Below are 18,187 nucleotides of genomic sequence, written 5' to 3'. Positions count from 1 at the left end.
CATTAACCCCTAACCCCTCTACAACTGCCAGGTCACCCTACATAACAACACTACAGGCAGGGAGCAGAGAGGTCATTAACCCCTGACCCCTAACCCCTCTACAACTGCCAGGTCACCCTACATAACAACACTACAGGCAGGGAGCAGAGAGGTCATTAACCCCTGACCCCTAACCCCTCTACAACTGCCAGGTCACCCTACATAACAACACTACAGGCAGGGAGCAGAGAGGCCATTAACCCTGACATTAAGCCCTAACACATGCCTGTCAATGTGTATGTTATTAAAAGTCATGTTTCCTCTCTGGTACTGTTGATCTGTAACCGGCAGCCCTAAGTTGTCCTGTCTATAAAAAAGCAGGATACAGAATGTTCCTCCACAAGACACTTCGGGTTTCGTTTTTCTTGAAAATAGTTACTGTCACTTTCACATCCCTCAGTCCCCCCTCTCTCTCCTCCCCCTCCTTCTCCTCCCAACTCCCGCTCCTTCTCCTCCCTACTCCCCTCCCTCTCCTCTTCCTATTCCCTTTTCTCCTCCTCCCTCTCTCTTCCCTCTCCTTCTCCCTCTCTCCTTCTGCTCTTCCCTTTTCTCCTCCTCCCTACTCCCTCTTCTGAGAGCGCGAGAAGAGGGTCAAATGCGTGTCTCATGGTCAATGCGTGAGAGTTGGCAGCTCTGCTCTTCTCCCCCTCCCCACTTTCCTCCACCCTTATCCCCTCTCCATCTGCCTTCTCTCTTCTCCTTCCCCTTCTCACTCGCCCTCCCCCTTGACTGAGACCTGAATATTCCGTTAGTTCCCTGAGATTATTTCCTAGAATTTAGCTCTGCGGTCTAACACAGTCTTGTGGTGTGCAAAAGAGCCAGGTTCAAACCCAGAAGGACACGCTTGCTTGAGGGCATAATACAGTCTGGGATTTAGGAAGGAGAAAGGAGAATGTTGCTTTCTGCTTCCACTGACTGTCAGAGAATTCCATGAATTTGGACACTTGTGCCAGTGAAATGTTTGAAAACTGAAAAAAAGACAATATTGTGCAAGAAAACACAGAAAATCTAAACAATATGGCTTCCCTTCAACACTTTACTGATCATAACATCAAAATGCTCTAACAATGTGATTTTATACAAGTAGAAATGAAAGATAGCTTTTTGGATGGTTTTACATATTCAACACCACAAAACATGAGCTTCTCAGCCATTTAAATTAGTTTGCTCAATAACTAGCTACCCTTTACTTCACTATATACGATATACATTATATCCTGAGGAGCAAATGTGTCTTTTACAAAGTTTAAAAAGTTAGAGCATGTTTCCCCAGGCCCAGATTAAGCCTTCTCCGGGACTCCATCACACTGTCATTAGAGATTCTCCATCGGGAATGTTGTTAATCCAGGAGGAGGTGGAGCACGAGTTACGAGTTCAGTTCTTACCTGGCAGACGAGAGAGGAGGAGGAAGGCGAAGAAGAGTAGAGGTGTCATGTTCCAGACTGTGACTATGTGAGGCTATGGCGCTGTGAGAAGTGGTTCATTAATAAAACCCGTTTCCTAAAACAACTCGTTCCCTAGCCCTCACTTCCTGCTGGTCACATGCCCTACAAATGTGGTGTCCAGATGTTACAGATTTTTTAACCGTTTCAGTTCCCTGTTGTTTTACTTCATATTACCTCCAACGATGATTACTAATAGGCTATTTTATGTACTGTTTCTTTATCATAACATGAAAAATTTTGTTTTTCCTTTTTTGTTTTCCAACATGAAGCCCAAAATTGTACAATTTAATCTCTTGTTGAAGTCTCATACTTGGCATTTAAAACGCATCAAAAGTTTTTTAATGCGTGGTTTTGCTGCACATAAAGAATTGGTGTGTTTTAGAGTTGTAGTAACACCTTGCCCAAACCGGCTGCGCGCGTGCGCCATCGTGCGCTATCGTGCATAAATTTATTTTGCCCCCCTACACCAAACGCGATCACGAAACGCAGGTTAAAATATCAAAACAAACTCTGAACCAATGACATTAAACATGTATGGTAATTTAGCTAGTTAGCTTGCACTTGCTAGCTAACGTTAATTTGTCCTATTTAGCTAGCTTGCTGTTGCTAGGTAATTTGTCCTGGGATATAAACATTGAGTTGTTATTTTACCTGAAATGCACAAGGATCTATACTCCGACAATTAATCCACATATAAAACGGCCAACCGAATCGTTTCTAGTCATCTCTCCTCCTTCCAGGCCTTTTCATCGTTTAAATTATATGGTGATCGCATCTAAACTTTCATTGTATTACCACGACTACCGGCAAAACAGTTCGTCTTTCTATCACCCACGTGGGTATAACCAATGAGGAGATGACACGTGGGTACCTGCTTCTATAAACCAATGAGGAAATGGGAGAGGCAGGACTTGCAGCGTGATCTGCGTCAGAAATAGGAACGACATCTATTTTAGCCCTTGGTGTCTCAGACGCTCGGTGCAAGCAGTGTGGGTGCAATAATTGAATAACATGGATTTCTAAATTTATTTTTGCGAAGCTCGCGTACGCGACGTGTCCGGTCTGGTCAGCATGTAAGGCTTTATATGTCAAACCTGGTTTTACATGTCAGTCTGTCTGTCTGTCCCACAGCTGCCCAGCTCACACCTACAGTGTCACTGCGCAAAATGGTACGCAGCATCATCTGGATATATGTGCTGAGCACATTCACCTTCTGCTACCATTTCTGTCAAACCGTCTAAGCATACAGTTTGACGCATACATTCGATAAATCCAACGTACAGTATGCACCACACAGAACACACTGCAACTGCCTCTGCAACGCTATGCTGCAAGGCAAACGCAGTGTTTCATTAGAAATGAATTTACTTCTGGTGTAACAAAATGCAATTACGCTGTCGGTGTTCGAGGTATGTTCCAACTGAAAGGCACATTCCAAAAAATGTCCCAATTATCTCTCCTTCATTAAACCACCGACTGGTACCATTTCATCTCTTTATTTTAGTTTGTCTTCAAGTGCAAAAGGGAATGAGATGGAGCAAGGTGTGAGCGAATAGGAGGTTGGCCAAAGGTTCTCTCCGAGGAGACGGACAGGAAATCTCCTTTGATCTTAGGGTTGATCTGAATACCCAGGCACACTGGACGGAGGAGAGGAGAGAACATAGTTTTGATTTGATTACATTTATTTTATTTAACTGTCATACACCAATTGGTGCCAAGCCCATATGGGCTTATTAGGCACTATTTCTTCAAGTATGTGTGTTACGTCCTGACCTTAGTTCCTTTTTTATGTCTCTATTTTGGTTTGGTCAGGGCGTGAGTTGGGGTGGGCATTCTATGTTTTTCATTCTATGTTTTGTATTTCTATGTGTTTGGCCTGGTATGGTTCCCAATCAGAGGCAGCTGTCTATCGTTGTCTCTGATTGAGAACCAAACTTAGGTAGCCTTTTCCCACCTGGTGTTTGTGGGTAGTTGTTTCCTGTTTTGTGTTGTGTCACCTTTCAGGACTGTTTCGATTTTCATTTCTTTCATTCACTTTGTTATTTAGTATTTTCGTGTTCAGTTGTAATAAATGAACATGGACACTTACCACGCTGCGTTTTGGTCCGATCTATCCTGTTCATCAGATGAAGAAGATCGTTACAATGTGTGCACAAAACACAATAAGATTTGACAAATTAAATGCATAATTAATCATCATGGCAAGTACAGATACCTTGTCACATTATACAAACAATGGTAATGGGTCATGATAATAATAATATGCCTAGGTAGATTTTATAAGCATTAGAATAAGCCGCCTCAATATTTGCAGCCATAGGTGATATCTCTCTCACAATGGTATTCAAAGTTGGGGTCGCGACCCCTAGTGGGTTAGTGTTAGTAACTGCAGTGGGGGGCGCCTATTTGTTTGTTTGTTTGTATATACAGTGCCTTCAGAAAGTATTCATACCCCTTGACTTATTCCACATGTTGTTGTGTTACAGCCTGAATTCAAAATGGATTCAATAGATATTTTTTGTCACCCATCTACACACATTAACCCATAATGACAAAGTGAAAACATGTTTTTAGAAATTTTAGCAAATGTATTGAAAATGAAATACAGAAATATCTCATTTACATAAGTATTCACACCCCTGAGTCAACACATGTTAGAATAACCTTTGGCGGTGATTACAGCTTTGAGTCTTTTGGGGCAAGTCTCTAACAGCTTTGCATACCTGGATTGTACAATATTTGCCCATTATTCTTGCAAAAAAGTCTTCAAGCTCTGTCAAGTTGATTGTTGGTCATTGCTAGACAGCCATTTTCAAGTCATGCCATAGACTTTCAAGCCGATATAAGTCTAAACTGTAACTAGGCCACTCAGGAACATTTAATGACATCTTGGTAAGCAACTCCAGTGTTGATGTGGCCTTGTGTTTTAGGTTATTGTTCCTGCTGAAAGGGGAATTTGTCTCTCAGTGTCTGTTGGAAAGCAGACTGAACAAGGTTTTACTCTAGGATTTTGCCTTTGCTTATAGCTGTATTCCGTAAAAAAAATTCAGATGACAAGCATTCCCATAACATGATGCAGCCCCCACCATGTTTGAAACTATGAAGAAAGGTACACAGTGATGTGTTGTGTTGGATTTGCCCCAAACATAACGCTTTGTATATAGGACAAAATGTAATTGCTTTGCCACATTTTTTGCAGCATTACTTAAGTGCCTTGTTGCAAAAAGGATTCATGTTTTGGAATATTTGTATTTTATACGGCGTTCCTTCTTTTCACTCTGTCATTTAAGTTAGTATTGTGGAGTAACTACAATGTTGGTAATCCATTCTCAGCCTTTTCATATCACAACCATTAAACTCTGTAACTGTGCTAAAATCATAATTGGCCTCATAGTGAAATCCCTGAGCAGTTTTCTTCCTCTCCAGCAATTGAGTTATGAAGGACGCTATTATATTTTTAGTGGCTTTGTGTATTGATACACAATCCAAAGCCTAATTAATAACTTTGCCACGCTCAAAGGGATATTCAGCATCTGCTTTTTTTTTTTTTTTTTTTTTTTTTACACATCTACCAATCAGTGACCTTCTTTGTGACGCATTGAAAAACCTCCCTGGTCTTTGTGGTTGAATCTGTGCTTGATTGAGGGACCTTACAGATAATTGTGTGTGTGGGCTATAGAGATGGGGAAGTCATTCAAAAATCATGTTAACCACTATGCAACTTATTTTAGGATTTGTAAAGCACGTGTTTACTCCTGAACTTATTTAGGTTTTCCATAACAAAGGGGTTGAATATTGACTCAAGACATTTCAGCTTTACATTTTTTTATTAATTAAAAACAAAATCTACTAACAAAATTACACTTTGCCATTATGGGGTATTGTGTGTATGTAGCGGGTTTGCTATGCACCACAGGAGAACCAAGAAATGAAGAGGGACACCACGGCTGTCTTTTTAGGCTTTTATGTTGATCTTGGGATGTTTTATTTATTTCACGTTATGGACTTCTAAAAAGGAGTAATCTGCAACACATATCTTTCTCTCTCAGTGTTTTCTCGGACTGAGGAGAACGGGAGATGCGGGTAGTACCAGGGTATTAGTAGGTGACGCAAGCACCCAGATGAAATAAAATACATTTAATGAAACAAAACCTGAAGATGTTAACATCATTCAGCTACTGTAGCTGCCTACCTAACATCAACAGGCAGCACCAGTAGCGCAACAATTAAAAATAGACACCAAAAGTAAAGTTCCTGGCGATCATAGCGATCTGACACCCCCCTTTTGTCTGAACTTGGAATATTCTTGTTCGCGGGCTTTGGCCACTGACCCTCAACCTGGGTGTTCTGTTCTGCGTTGTGACTATTCTAATAATTTGAAGTTTGATGGAATAACCATTTTAACTCTACTACATGTAGATCAGTGACACAACATCTCAATTTAATTCATTTTAAATTCAGGATGTAACACAACAAAATGTGAAACAAGTCAAGTGGTGTGAATATTTTCTGAATGCACTGTATTGTAATGAAACAGCAGGGAGCAGGTCTCGAACCCTCGACGTTCTAGCCCGAAGTCCAGCGCGCTATCGACTGTGCCGCAAAAGCATGCTCGTGTGGCAGAGTCGATTTCCGAGTTTATAAACCCAGGGTCGTTACAGTATATACAGAGTACAGATTATAGTATGGGACAATATACAAACGTATTTGGGAAAGATAAATAGAAAAATACAATTTCATTTAGTTAACGCATTTATTGGTTTATAATGTTGATAAGAGATTAAAATGTAATGAACTGATCCTTTGCTAAACCCCGTCACCTTGGTTACTGTTGCAACCTCCGACATTTTCCCATGGAAGCGCATTTCCCCATACGAACCACTTGCGAAATCCCCTCACAATGATCTCAAACTGTGTTTTAATACACAATGAAATTAAACGCAGAATACACCTTGCTAATCAGGAAACTCTCGGGTATGTTCTGGTGGACTGTCCTTATAATTGCTTCACGGGAACCTGGTACAATTAGGTTTGTAGTGTGGCTAGCCACTGAATTCACTGTCAGCGTGCGGTCAAAGATACTAACCACATTTGGAGATAACTAGTGCTCTCAAATGGTATCCTGATGTCGGACAGAGAAGATACATTCATTGTAGAAACGATACATTGTTAAAACACTTGTAAACCTAAATTCCATCGCTATCTGGAAACTGGGCCCTGGCCAATGAACAAGAGACACAGATTGTACAACATTAGGAGGAAATACAGTATATGTTACAGGCTACATAGTAGGCTACTAAATAAACTTTCCATTGGCACTGACTTCCCAATGATGAGGATGAAGCCTATAGGCTACTCACCGGTGTGAACTCTGCGTGTAACACATCCGGTATCAGGATAAATAAAAAGCAAGGTCTGCTAACTTTCTTTAATTATGTTTAATTACCGCAAACAATGAATGGCAAATGCAATTTTCGTATATACGGGTTCACTGTATCACCACGCAGGGTAAAGCAGAGAACTGACTGAAATAGTACAGACATCTTCTTTTATACTGTGTCAATGGTATTTCCAACTTCAGAGTTGGCCTGTCACAGTAGAGGCTTAGCGTGGTTTAGACTTACTAGCCTATCGGTGGTGTCCAGACACAGCACTCAGGATTCAAATGTCCGGAATGGTGTTTGTGAAGATTGAGCTGATTTGTTGGTTTCTACACATTCCTCAGTTCCTGTTTTCTTGTTATTCAGCATTTTTCCATCTTGTCTCAACCTTGTGGTTTGCACAGTCGACACCCTAGATTAACAACAGCTTTTCTCCAGTCATGCTATGTTCTGTGATTAACATGTCCTACTTCTATAAGGCATATATTTATGCTAAAAGAGAACAAAACCATCCCTCACAGCGGTGATGGCCCTCCTATCAATAACCTCTCAAGATATTTTAAATAAATTATGTAGCCTTCTATCTTTGATTAAAAACAACGTTTTTATGAGCAGGAAATAACTTATTAAACGCTCTTATTTCCCGTAATGTAACCTGCAAGTAATGATGGGCCTTGCCGTCCGTGATGTATAGCCCACCAGGCTACATGACCGCTCTCTACAACTTTTACAGTTGTAGGATAATTTCGGTATAATGACTAATGTCTAGTCTAACTCGTATTTAATGGGCTATAATGAACATATCCTGCTGACTTTGAGGAATAATAACTCATTTTATTATTCCACTGGGCATGATATTCCATGTTGGTTCAAAGACGTGTAAACAACGTTGATTCAACCAGTACTTTTGTTGAAATATATCCACGTAATTGTCATTGGAAGTTTCTTAATTCGGCTATTAGGGAGACTGGGGGAAAGTGTTTGAAAGTCCCAGGAATTTGTAACATGTTTTGACATTGCATTCATTATTTTGTCTATTATTCAGAGACCATTTTGTTTGGTGATAATTAGACAGATGTGTCTTGTTGCCTCTAATAAACGAATACAATTAATTAACTTAGTTTTTACTGTAGGCTACATTCATTGACTCTCTTGGAAAATATGTGTAGAAAAATCCTTTAGGATTCTCTCAGCCTTGTAGAATGTTGTGTCACCTCTATCAGAATCCTATTGGACTACATTTCCCCTATTGGAAATCAAATGTAATCGTAATGGATCCTATAGGATTGGGAATTTTTCCAATAGAATCCTTTAGGATTCTCACAGCCCTATAGGATGTTGTGTCACCTCTATCAGAATCCTAATGGAATCCTATTGGACTACATTTTCCCTATTGGGAATCAAATGTAATCGTAATGTATCGGGAATCAAATGTAATCATAATGTATCGGGAATCAAATGTAATCGTAATGTATCGGGAATCAAATGTAATCGTAATGTATCGGGAATCAAATGTAATCGTAATGTATCCAATTGATTCTCACAATTCAATAAGATTTTGTGTCACCTCTATCCGAATCCTATTTTCCTATTGTAAATCAATGCAATTGGATCCTATAAGTCTTGTAGGATTTTGTCACCCCAGTCAGAATCCTTTTAAAACTTTTGTTCTTAAATTAACCCAATAAATATAGTTTCTTGTCATTTGTTCCAGTACAATACAACAACATTAATTACAAAATGTTCTTTGATAGGAAACAACTGTTCTATATTAATTTCGGTTTTATTCACCACCACAATATGGGATTGATTTAAGGCTGCAAGTTCATGACCACCAGTACAGTACACCTTTTTCAACAAAAACACTCACTCTGATTTGATTCTTATTCATACAACTTCTTGTCTTCGAATGAGACATCACAATAAAATATACAATACTACGTATATACAATGTTACAATAACACAAGTTTTTGGGGGGGTTTTCACCTTATATGCAAATAAAAAGTACAAGGAAAATACATTTGTAGGTAGAGTAACACAAAGATATGAGCATTGCTTTAATTTCATATTAAAGCAATGCTCATATCAGCTATACATAATAAAAAATAAAATTTTCATTTGCCCTCTTTATGTTAGGATAGGGAGAGGAAATGAGAAACCTAAAGATAATGAGACCAGATGCAAATGTTTACTCACGTTGTGTCCCTTGGACCTCTGGGGATTTTGTCCAAGATAGCTACTGGGGGGCCGTTGCCGACGGTTCCCCAGGGTCACCATCTCAAGTGGCAAGGGTGGCAGTTCAATATTGGTTGCTTATGATGTTATTATAGTTCACATGTCCACTGTCCACCATGTTTGGAGGGTGGGTGCTCCATATGCTAATCAGCCAAGTTAACTATAGTGTATAACCAAGTTAATTAACTATAGTGTATAACCAAGTTAACTATAGTATATAACCAAGTTAATTAACTATAGTGTATAACCAAGTTAACTATAGTGTATAACATAAACAAATCCTGAACAGAGACAGAACAACATGCATCTGTAAGAACCGACGCTGAAGATGAGAAGTAGTACGGAGAGTGAACATCTAATATAGCACAGACATAAAACAGGACAGGAACAGCACCAAAACCGGGTAACAAAACGACAAACGACAATTAATGCTGAAGCGGGGAACAGAGCTGAGGAACAGACAGATATAGGGGAAGAAATAACACAGGTGATTGAGTCCAGGTGAGTGCAATGAATCACTGATGCGTGTGACGAGGGAAGCAGGTGTGCGTAAGGATGGTGGCAGAGTGTGTAGTGCTGGGCAGCCTGGCGCCCTCGAGCACCAGGGAGGGAGAGCAGGAGCAGGCTTGACTGTACCCCCCCCTTCTAGGGGCTCCACCCGGCGTCCCACCTGGGAGAGCCTGACGGGCCGGCCGAGGCATGGGCGTTGGACCAGCCGGCTGGGGCACAGAAGCCTGATGAACCAGCAGAGGCGTGGGAGCCTGGCGAACCGGCTGAGACGTGGGAACCTGACAATCCGGTTGAGTTGTGAAAGCCTGATGATCCCGCTGGGACGTGGGATCCTGATGAGCTGGCTGAGGCGTAGACGCCTGACGAGCCAGCTGAGGTGTAAAAACCTGACGATCCGGCTGAGGCCTGATGTGGGATGGGCTCCTGCTGAGCCAACCCGGGGCACGGAAACCTCTCGGAGAGCGGGAGCAGGCGCGACATGCATCAACGTTCTTTACACTTTTAGGGCTCTGTTTTCGGCCGGCGTTAACGCCTCAATCACAACAACAGTGGTTTGCGCAAAATGGTACGCAACATCATCTGCATATGTGTGCAACAACATTCATCACTCACCTTCTGCTACAATTTCTGTCATGCCGCATATGCATACAGTTTGACGCATACATTCGTTAAATCCAACGTATGCACCACACAGAAAACACTTTGTCTGCCTCTGCAACGCAATGCTGCAAGACAAACACAGCGTTGCATTGGAAATGTATTTACTTCTGGTGTAAAAAAAAATGCAAAGGCTGGCATTAAGGCGGTGCTAGTGCTCTTTGGCAATTTCAGTTTGTAAAAGCCAGCACTCTGCTATTTTCCAACCCTGGCCCCAGGGTTCCAGGTAGAACCCTCTGTGTAAAGGAACTCTCTGTGTACATGGAACTCAAAAGAGTTCTACCTAGAACCAAAAGGTTTCTACCTGGAACCAAAAAGGGTTCTTCAAAGGGTTCTCCTGTGGGGACAGCCGAAGACCCTTGTAGGTTCTAGATAACACCTTGTTTCTAAGAGTGTAATGATCCAACTTCGTGCCATGGTCTTTATTAATATTCACAGGTCAACACTGAATGGTAGATCTCAGATAGCAATCACCATGGCAATCTTACATCTGAAATCAGTTTGGCTTCAATCTCTTCAGCATTTATTTGCTATTCATCCATGGTTAACTCTCAACCTGACATAAGAGTTAAGGATATTAGCAAGCATTACTGGGAAAGCCACCCATTCATTGAATGAGGCAGAATACTTGCATACATATAGGTGCATACATACTGCCAGAGTAAATGATGTGAGGCCATCATTATGCAGTAGAAGAAGAGAAGAGATCCATTGGAACACACCTCCTAACAGATCGACAGGAAGGAAATCTAATGTTCCAAGTTACTTAATGTTCCTTTGTACCTACCACCTCTGATCTACCGGATAGAGCTTTGACGACACAATCTGAACCGTTCGAACAAATGGATCCGCCTGCATACACGCAGTGTTTAATGCGTAACACTGATTTATCATTGGTTGTATGAGTGTAGGATGGAACTGTGAATACAGTCATGCCCACACACTATCTGACTTCCTACAGTTACTGACACCTTTCATTCAATGGGCTTTGCACATAGGCCTAATGAGTCTACACTTTCATAGAAGCTGCATGGACAAAAATAATGTCCAATATAAAGAGAAAATGGGAATGTCTGTTTTGCTGTTCATGATAGTTTAATTAAGAATGTAATTATCCAGCTAGACGGTGCACTGTCCTTCTCTCAGCACATATCAAAGCTGCAGGCTAAAGTTAAATCTAGACTTGGTTTCCTCTATCGTAATCGCTCCTCTTTCTCCCCAGCTGCCAAACTAACCCTGATTCAGATGACCATCCTACCCATGCTAGATTACGGAAACATAATTTATAGATTGGCAGGTAAGGGTGCTCTCGAGCGGCTAGATGTTCTTTACCATTCAGCTATCAGATTTGCCACCAATGCTCCTTACAGGACACATCACTGCACTCTATACTCCTCTGTAAACTGATCATCTCTGTATACCCGTCGCAAGACCCACTGGTTGATGCTTATTAATAAAACCCTCTTAGACCTCACTCCCCCCTATCTGAGATATCTACTGCAGCCCTCATCCTCCACATACAACACCCGTTCTGCCAGTCACATTCTGTTAAAGGTCCCCAAACCACATGCATCTCTCGGTCGCTCCTCTTTTCAGTTCACTGCAGCTAGCGACTGGAACGAGCTGCAACAAACACTCAGACTGGACAGTTTTATCTCAATCACTTCATTCAAAGACTCACTCATGGACAGTCTTACTGGCAGTTGTGGCTGCTTTGTGTGATGTATTGTTGTCTCTACCTTCTTGCCCTTTGTGCTGTTGTCTGTGCCCAATAATGTTTGTACCATGTTTTGTGCTGCTACCACGTTGTGTTGCTACCATGCTGTTATTATGTTGTCTTGCTACCATGCTGTGTTGTCATGTGTTGGTGCCTTGCTATGTTGTTGTCTTAGGTCTCTCTTTATGTAGTGTTGCGTTGTCTTTCTTGTTGTGATGTGTGTTTTGTCCTATATTTACATTGTAATTTTTATTTTATTTTAATCCCAGGCCCCCGTCTCCGCAGGAGGCCTTTAGCCTTTTGGTAGGCCGTCATTGTAAATAAGAATTTGTTCTTAACTGACTTGCCTAGTTCAATAAAAGTTAAATAAAATAGATAAATAAAAATACAGTATATGTTGTCTTCAAACATGGACTATCTTCTATCTAGTCCTAAATGAAGGCTGCTTTGAACCCATTTTAGTATCTTTTCATCAATCATGTGTAGTATGTGTTGAAAAACCTTTTAACAATTCTGTACAGACTCCTTCCTGTGTTTGTAAATATTGCCGCATGAGGGCGATGCGCCCAAGTTGGTCGCAGAACAATGGGGAGTTCTTATAGAATGCCAGCAAAAAAAGCCTCTATTTAAATGTTGCTTATGAGCGTATTTCACACTACTTTTGGATTATCATTGGATTTTAAAGGCTCGTATGAATGTCCTGCTTAATATAATGTTTGTGTCATCATCGCAAATCAACTGCATTATACTTAAAAAACATTTAAACTTCAACCAGTAAATGGCTCTTTGGCTAGCTTTTGCTACAGCCTATATCAATGAGCGTTAGCATTCTAGCTAACAACTGCTGCATCCAAAATAGTTATTTTGCAAAGATCACTACCAAATATAATCTTAGCTACTGTTCAAGCCAAAATAATTGTAAGCATATGAGAACCCCCAAATACTTTTTTTTGTTGGGAAGTAATAGAAATGCAAATCTAGGCTATGTTGAATGGGCCCAAATCACGATGGCTTTCTTACTGCAGCCAAGAGTCGTGACGACAGTGTCGTGTACTGGAAAATAGTCTATTATCTAGGTGGAGGGAATCATATTGAAGATGGAGATTTGAGAATGTTCTTTGGTTGATAGACAGTTTTCTCTAAGAGTCACAGAGATATCATTACAGAGATATCGTTACAGAGATATCGTTGCAGAGATATCGTCGCAGAGATATCGTCACAGAGATATCGTTACAGAGATATCGTTACAGAGATATCGTTACAGAGATATCGTTGCAGAGATATCGTTACAGAGATATCGTTACAGAGATATCGTCACAGAGCTATCGTTACAGAGATATCGTTGCAGCGATATCTTAGATATCGTCACAGAGATATCTGAGATATCGTCACAGAGATATCATTACAGAGATATCGCCTTCTTGGCCAATTTCAAGCAGGCTGCTGGTGATCTATAACGCAATTGGTTAGGCTCACAGTAGCCAACAACCAATGTTTAATTACACTATCATGGACAGCAAAACAGACATTCCTGTTTTTTCTTAAGATTGGACATTATTTTTGTCCATGCAGCTCCTGTGAAAAGTGTAGACTCATTAGGCCTATGTGCAAAGCCCATTGAATGAAGGGTGTCAGTGACTGTAGGAAGTGAGATAGTGTGTGGGCATGACTGTATTCACAGTTCCATCCTACACTCATACAACCAATGACTGGGGCTCCCGAGTGGCGCAGCGGACTAAGGCACTGCATCTCAGTGCTAGAGGCGTCACTACAGACCCTGGTTTGATTCCAGGCTGTATCACAACGGGCCGTGATTGGGAGTCCCATAGGGCGGCGCACAATTGGCCCAGCGTCGTCCTGATTAGGGTTTGACTGGGGTAGGCCGTCATTGTAAATAAGAATTTGTTCTTAACTGACTTGCCTAGTTAAACATTATGAAGATGGCACCGGAGAACAAGGCTGACGTTTTACATATTCCTAACCAATTGTGTTTTTCCGTTTGTTTCTTTGCGTTGTTTGTAACTTGTTTTTTTCAAAACTTATTTTGTACATAATGTTGCTGCTACTGTCTCTTATGACCGAAAATAACTTATTGGCAGTTGAACTGCGATTTCTCACCACGGACTGGCAGAATCTTTTTTTTCCTTTAATAACGAGTCCGACGAGCCTGATCCCCGTCATTTGCGTGAAGAGAAGGGGGAGAACAAGTGACCAGAGGGCGAGCTGCCTTTTGAGAATCCGTAGGCAATCGTATTAAACCCCCACTTCCTTACATTCTGCTAGCAAACGTGCAATCTTTGGAAAATAAAATCGACTACCTACGTGGAAAATTAAACTACCAACGGGACATTCAAAACTTGAATATCTTATATTTCACGGAGTCGTGGCTGAACGACAACATTATCAACATACAGCTGGATGGCTATACACTGTATCGACAGGATAGAACAGTGGCGTCTGGTTAGACAAGGGGCGGCGGACTATGTATTTTTGTAAATAACAGCTGGTGCACGATATCTAAGGAAGTCTCAAGGTTTTGCTCACCTGTGGTAGAGTATCTCATGACAAGCTGTAGACCACACTATATACCTAGAGAGTTTTCATCTGTATTTTTTGTAGCTGTCTACATACCACCACAGACCGATGCTGGCACTAAGACCGCACTGAATAAGCTGTATTCCACCATAAGCAAACAGGAAAACACTCACCCAGAGGCGGTGCTCCTAGTAGCTGGGGACTTTAATGCAGGGGAACTTAAATCCGTCTTACCAAATTTCTATCAGCATGTTAAATATGCAACCAGAGGGGAAAAAAACTCTGGACCACCTTTACTCCACACACAGAGACGCATACAAAGCTCTCCCTCGCCCTCCATTTGGCAAATCTGATCATAATTCTATCTGATTCCTGCTTACAAGCAAAAATTTAAGCAGGAAGCAACAGTAACTCGATCAATGAAAAAGTGGTCAGATGAAGCAGATGCTAAGCTACAGGACTGTTTTGCTATCACAGACTGGAATATGTTCCGAGATTCCTCCGATTGCATTGAGGAGTACACCACATCAGTCATTGGCTTCATCAATAAGTTCATCGATGACATCGTCCCCACAGTGACCGTACGTACATACCCCAACCAGTAGCATAGAATTACAGGCAACATCCGCACTAAGCTAAAGACTAGAGCTGCCACTTTCAAGGAGCAGGACTCTAACCCGGGAAGATTATAAGAAATCCCGCTATGCCCTCCGATGAACCATCAAACAGGCAAAGCGTCAATACAGGACTAAGATCGAATCATACTACACCAGCTCTGACGCTTGTCGGATGTGACAGGGCTTGCAAACTATTACATACTACAAAGGGAAGCACTGCCGAGAGCTGCCCAGTGACACGAGGCTACCAGACGAGCTAAACTACTTCTATTCTCGCTTCGAGGCAAATAACACTGAAACATGCATGAGAGCACCAGCTGTTCCGGAAGACTGTGTGATCACGCTCTCCACAGCCGATGTGAGTAAAACCTTTAAACAGGTCAACATTCACAAGACTGCAGGGCCAGACGGATTACCAGGACGTGTACTGCGAGCATGAGCTTACCAACTGGCAAGTGTCTTCAATGACATGTTCAACCTCTCCCTGTCTGAGTCTGTAATACCAACATGTTTTAAGCAGACCATCATAGAACCTGTGCCCAAGAACACTAAGGTAACCTGCCTAAATGACTTCCGACCTGTAGCCATGAAGTGCTTTGAGTGGCTGGTCATGGCTCACATCAACACCATTATCCCAGAAACCCTAGACCCACTCCAATTTGCATACCGCCCTAACAGATCCACAGATGGTGCAATCTCTACTGCACTCCACACTGCCCTTTCCCACCTGAACAAAAGGAACAACTATGTGAGAATGCTATTCATTGACTACAGTTCAGCGTCAACACCATAGTGCCCTCAAAGGTCATCAATAAGCAAAGGGCCCTGAGACTGAACACCTCCCTCTGCAACTGGATCCTGGACTTCCTGACGGGCCGCCCCCAGATGGTAAGGGTAGGTAACAACACATCCGCCACGCTGATCCTCAACACAGGTGCCCCTCAGGGGTACGTGCTCAGTCCCCTCATGTACTCCCTGTTCACTCATGACTGCACAGCCAGGCACGACTCCAACACCATCATTACGTTTGCAGATGATACAACAGTGGTAGGCCTGATCACCGACAACGACAAGACAGTCTGTAGGGAGGTCAGAGACCTGGCTGTGTGGTGCCAGGACAACAACCTCTCCCTCAATGTGATCAAGACAAAGGAGATGATTGTGGGCTACAGGAAAAGAGGACCGAGCACGCACCCATTCTCATAGTAGTGGAGCAGGTTGAGAGCTTCGAGTTCCTTGGCGTCCACATCACCAACAAACTAACATGGTCCAAGCACACCAAGACAGTCATGAAGAGGGCACAACAAAACTTATTCCCCCTCAGGAGACTGAAAAGATTTGGCATGGGTCCTCAGATCCTCAAAAGGTTCTACAGCTACATAATCGAGAGCATCCTGACTGGTTGCATCACTGCCTGGTATGGCAACTGCTCAGCCGCACGGCAAGCGGTACCGGAGTACCAAGTCTAGGTCCAAGAGGCTTCTAAACAGCTTCTGCTCCCAAGCCATAACTCCTGAACATCTAATCAAATGGCTACCCGGACTATTTACATTGCTCCCCCCTCCCCTCTTTTACACCGCTGCTACTCTCTGTTGTTATCATCTATGCATAGTCACTTGAATAACTCTACCTACATGTACAAATTACCTCAACTAACCGGTGCCCCCGCACATTGACTCTGTACCGGTACCCCCTGTATATTCTTTTACTGCTGCTCTTTAATTAATTTATTTTTACTTTTATTTATTTATTATTGTTATTTGTATTATTACTTTTTTAAATAAACTGCACTGTTGGTTAAGGGCTTGTAAGTATGCATTTCACGGCGCATGTGACTAATATTTAACATATATGTATATTTAATAATAAATCAGTGTTACGCATTAAACACTGCGTGTACTGTATGCAGGCGGATCCATTTGTTCGAACGGTTCAGATTGTCTCATCAAAGCTCTATCCTGTAGATCAGAGGTGGTAGGTACAAAGGAACATTAAGTAACTTGGAACATTAGATTTCCTTCCTGTCGATCTGTTAGGAGGTGTGTTCCATTGGATCTCTTCTCTTCTTCTACTGCATAATGATGGCCTCACATCATTTCCTATGGCAGTATGTATGCACCTATATGTATGCAAGTATTCTGCCTCATTCAATGAATGGGTGGATTTCCCAGTAATGCTTGCTAATGTCCTTAACTCTCATGGATGAATAGCAAATAAATGCTGAAGAGATTGAAGCCAAACTGATTTCAGATGTAAGATTGCCATGGTGATTGCTATCTGAGATCTACTATTCAGTGTTGACCTGTGAATATTAATAAAGACCATGGCACGAAGTTGGATCATTACACTCTTAGAAACAAGGTGTTATCTAGAACCTACAAGGGTCTTCGGCTGTCCCCATAGGAGAACCCTTTGAAGAACCCTTTTTGGTTCCAGGTAGAAACCTTTTGGTTCTAGGTAGAACTCTTTCCACAGAGGGCTCAACATGGAACCCAAATGAGTTCTACCTGGAACCAAAAAAGGGTTCTACCTGGAACCAAAAAGGGTTCTCCTATGGGGACAGCCGAAGAACCCTTTTGGAACCCTCATATCAAAGTCTGTCAGTCACAGAAGAGTCAGGCTATCTTTAACCTGGTTTACAATAGATCTAGGCTACAGTATATATTTTCTTCTAACATGGAGTATCTTCTATCTGATCCTAAATGCAGGCTGCTTTGAACCCATTTTAGTATCTTTTCTCAGAACAATGGGGAGTAAATGGCTCTTTGGCTAGCTTTTGCTACAGACTATATTAATGAGCGTTAGCATTCTAGCTAACAACTGCTGCATCCAAAATAGTTATTTTGCAAAGATCACTACCAAATATAATCTTAGCGACTGTTCAAGCAAAAATCAAAACATCATTGTAAGCTATGAGAACCCAAGAAAGTTATTTTGTTAAAGAAGTAATAAAAATGCAAATCTAGACTATGTTGAATGGGCGCAGATGGCGATGGTTTCTTACTGCAGCCAAGAGCATGACGTCAGTGTGTCGTGTACTGGAAAATAGT

Source organism: Salvelinus sp. IW2-2015, linkage group LG19, assembly GCF_002910315.2.
Source record: "Salvelinus sp. IW2-2015 linkage group LG19, ASM291031v2, whole genome shotgun sequence".
In the NCBI taxonomy this organism is placed as follows: Eukaryota; Metazoa; Chordata; class Actinopteri; order Salmoniformes; family Salmonidae; genus Salvelinus; species Salvelinus sp. IW2-2015.
Note: the sequence above shows the minus strand (reverse complement) of the source record.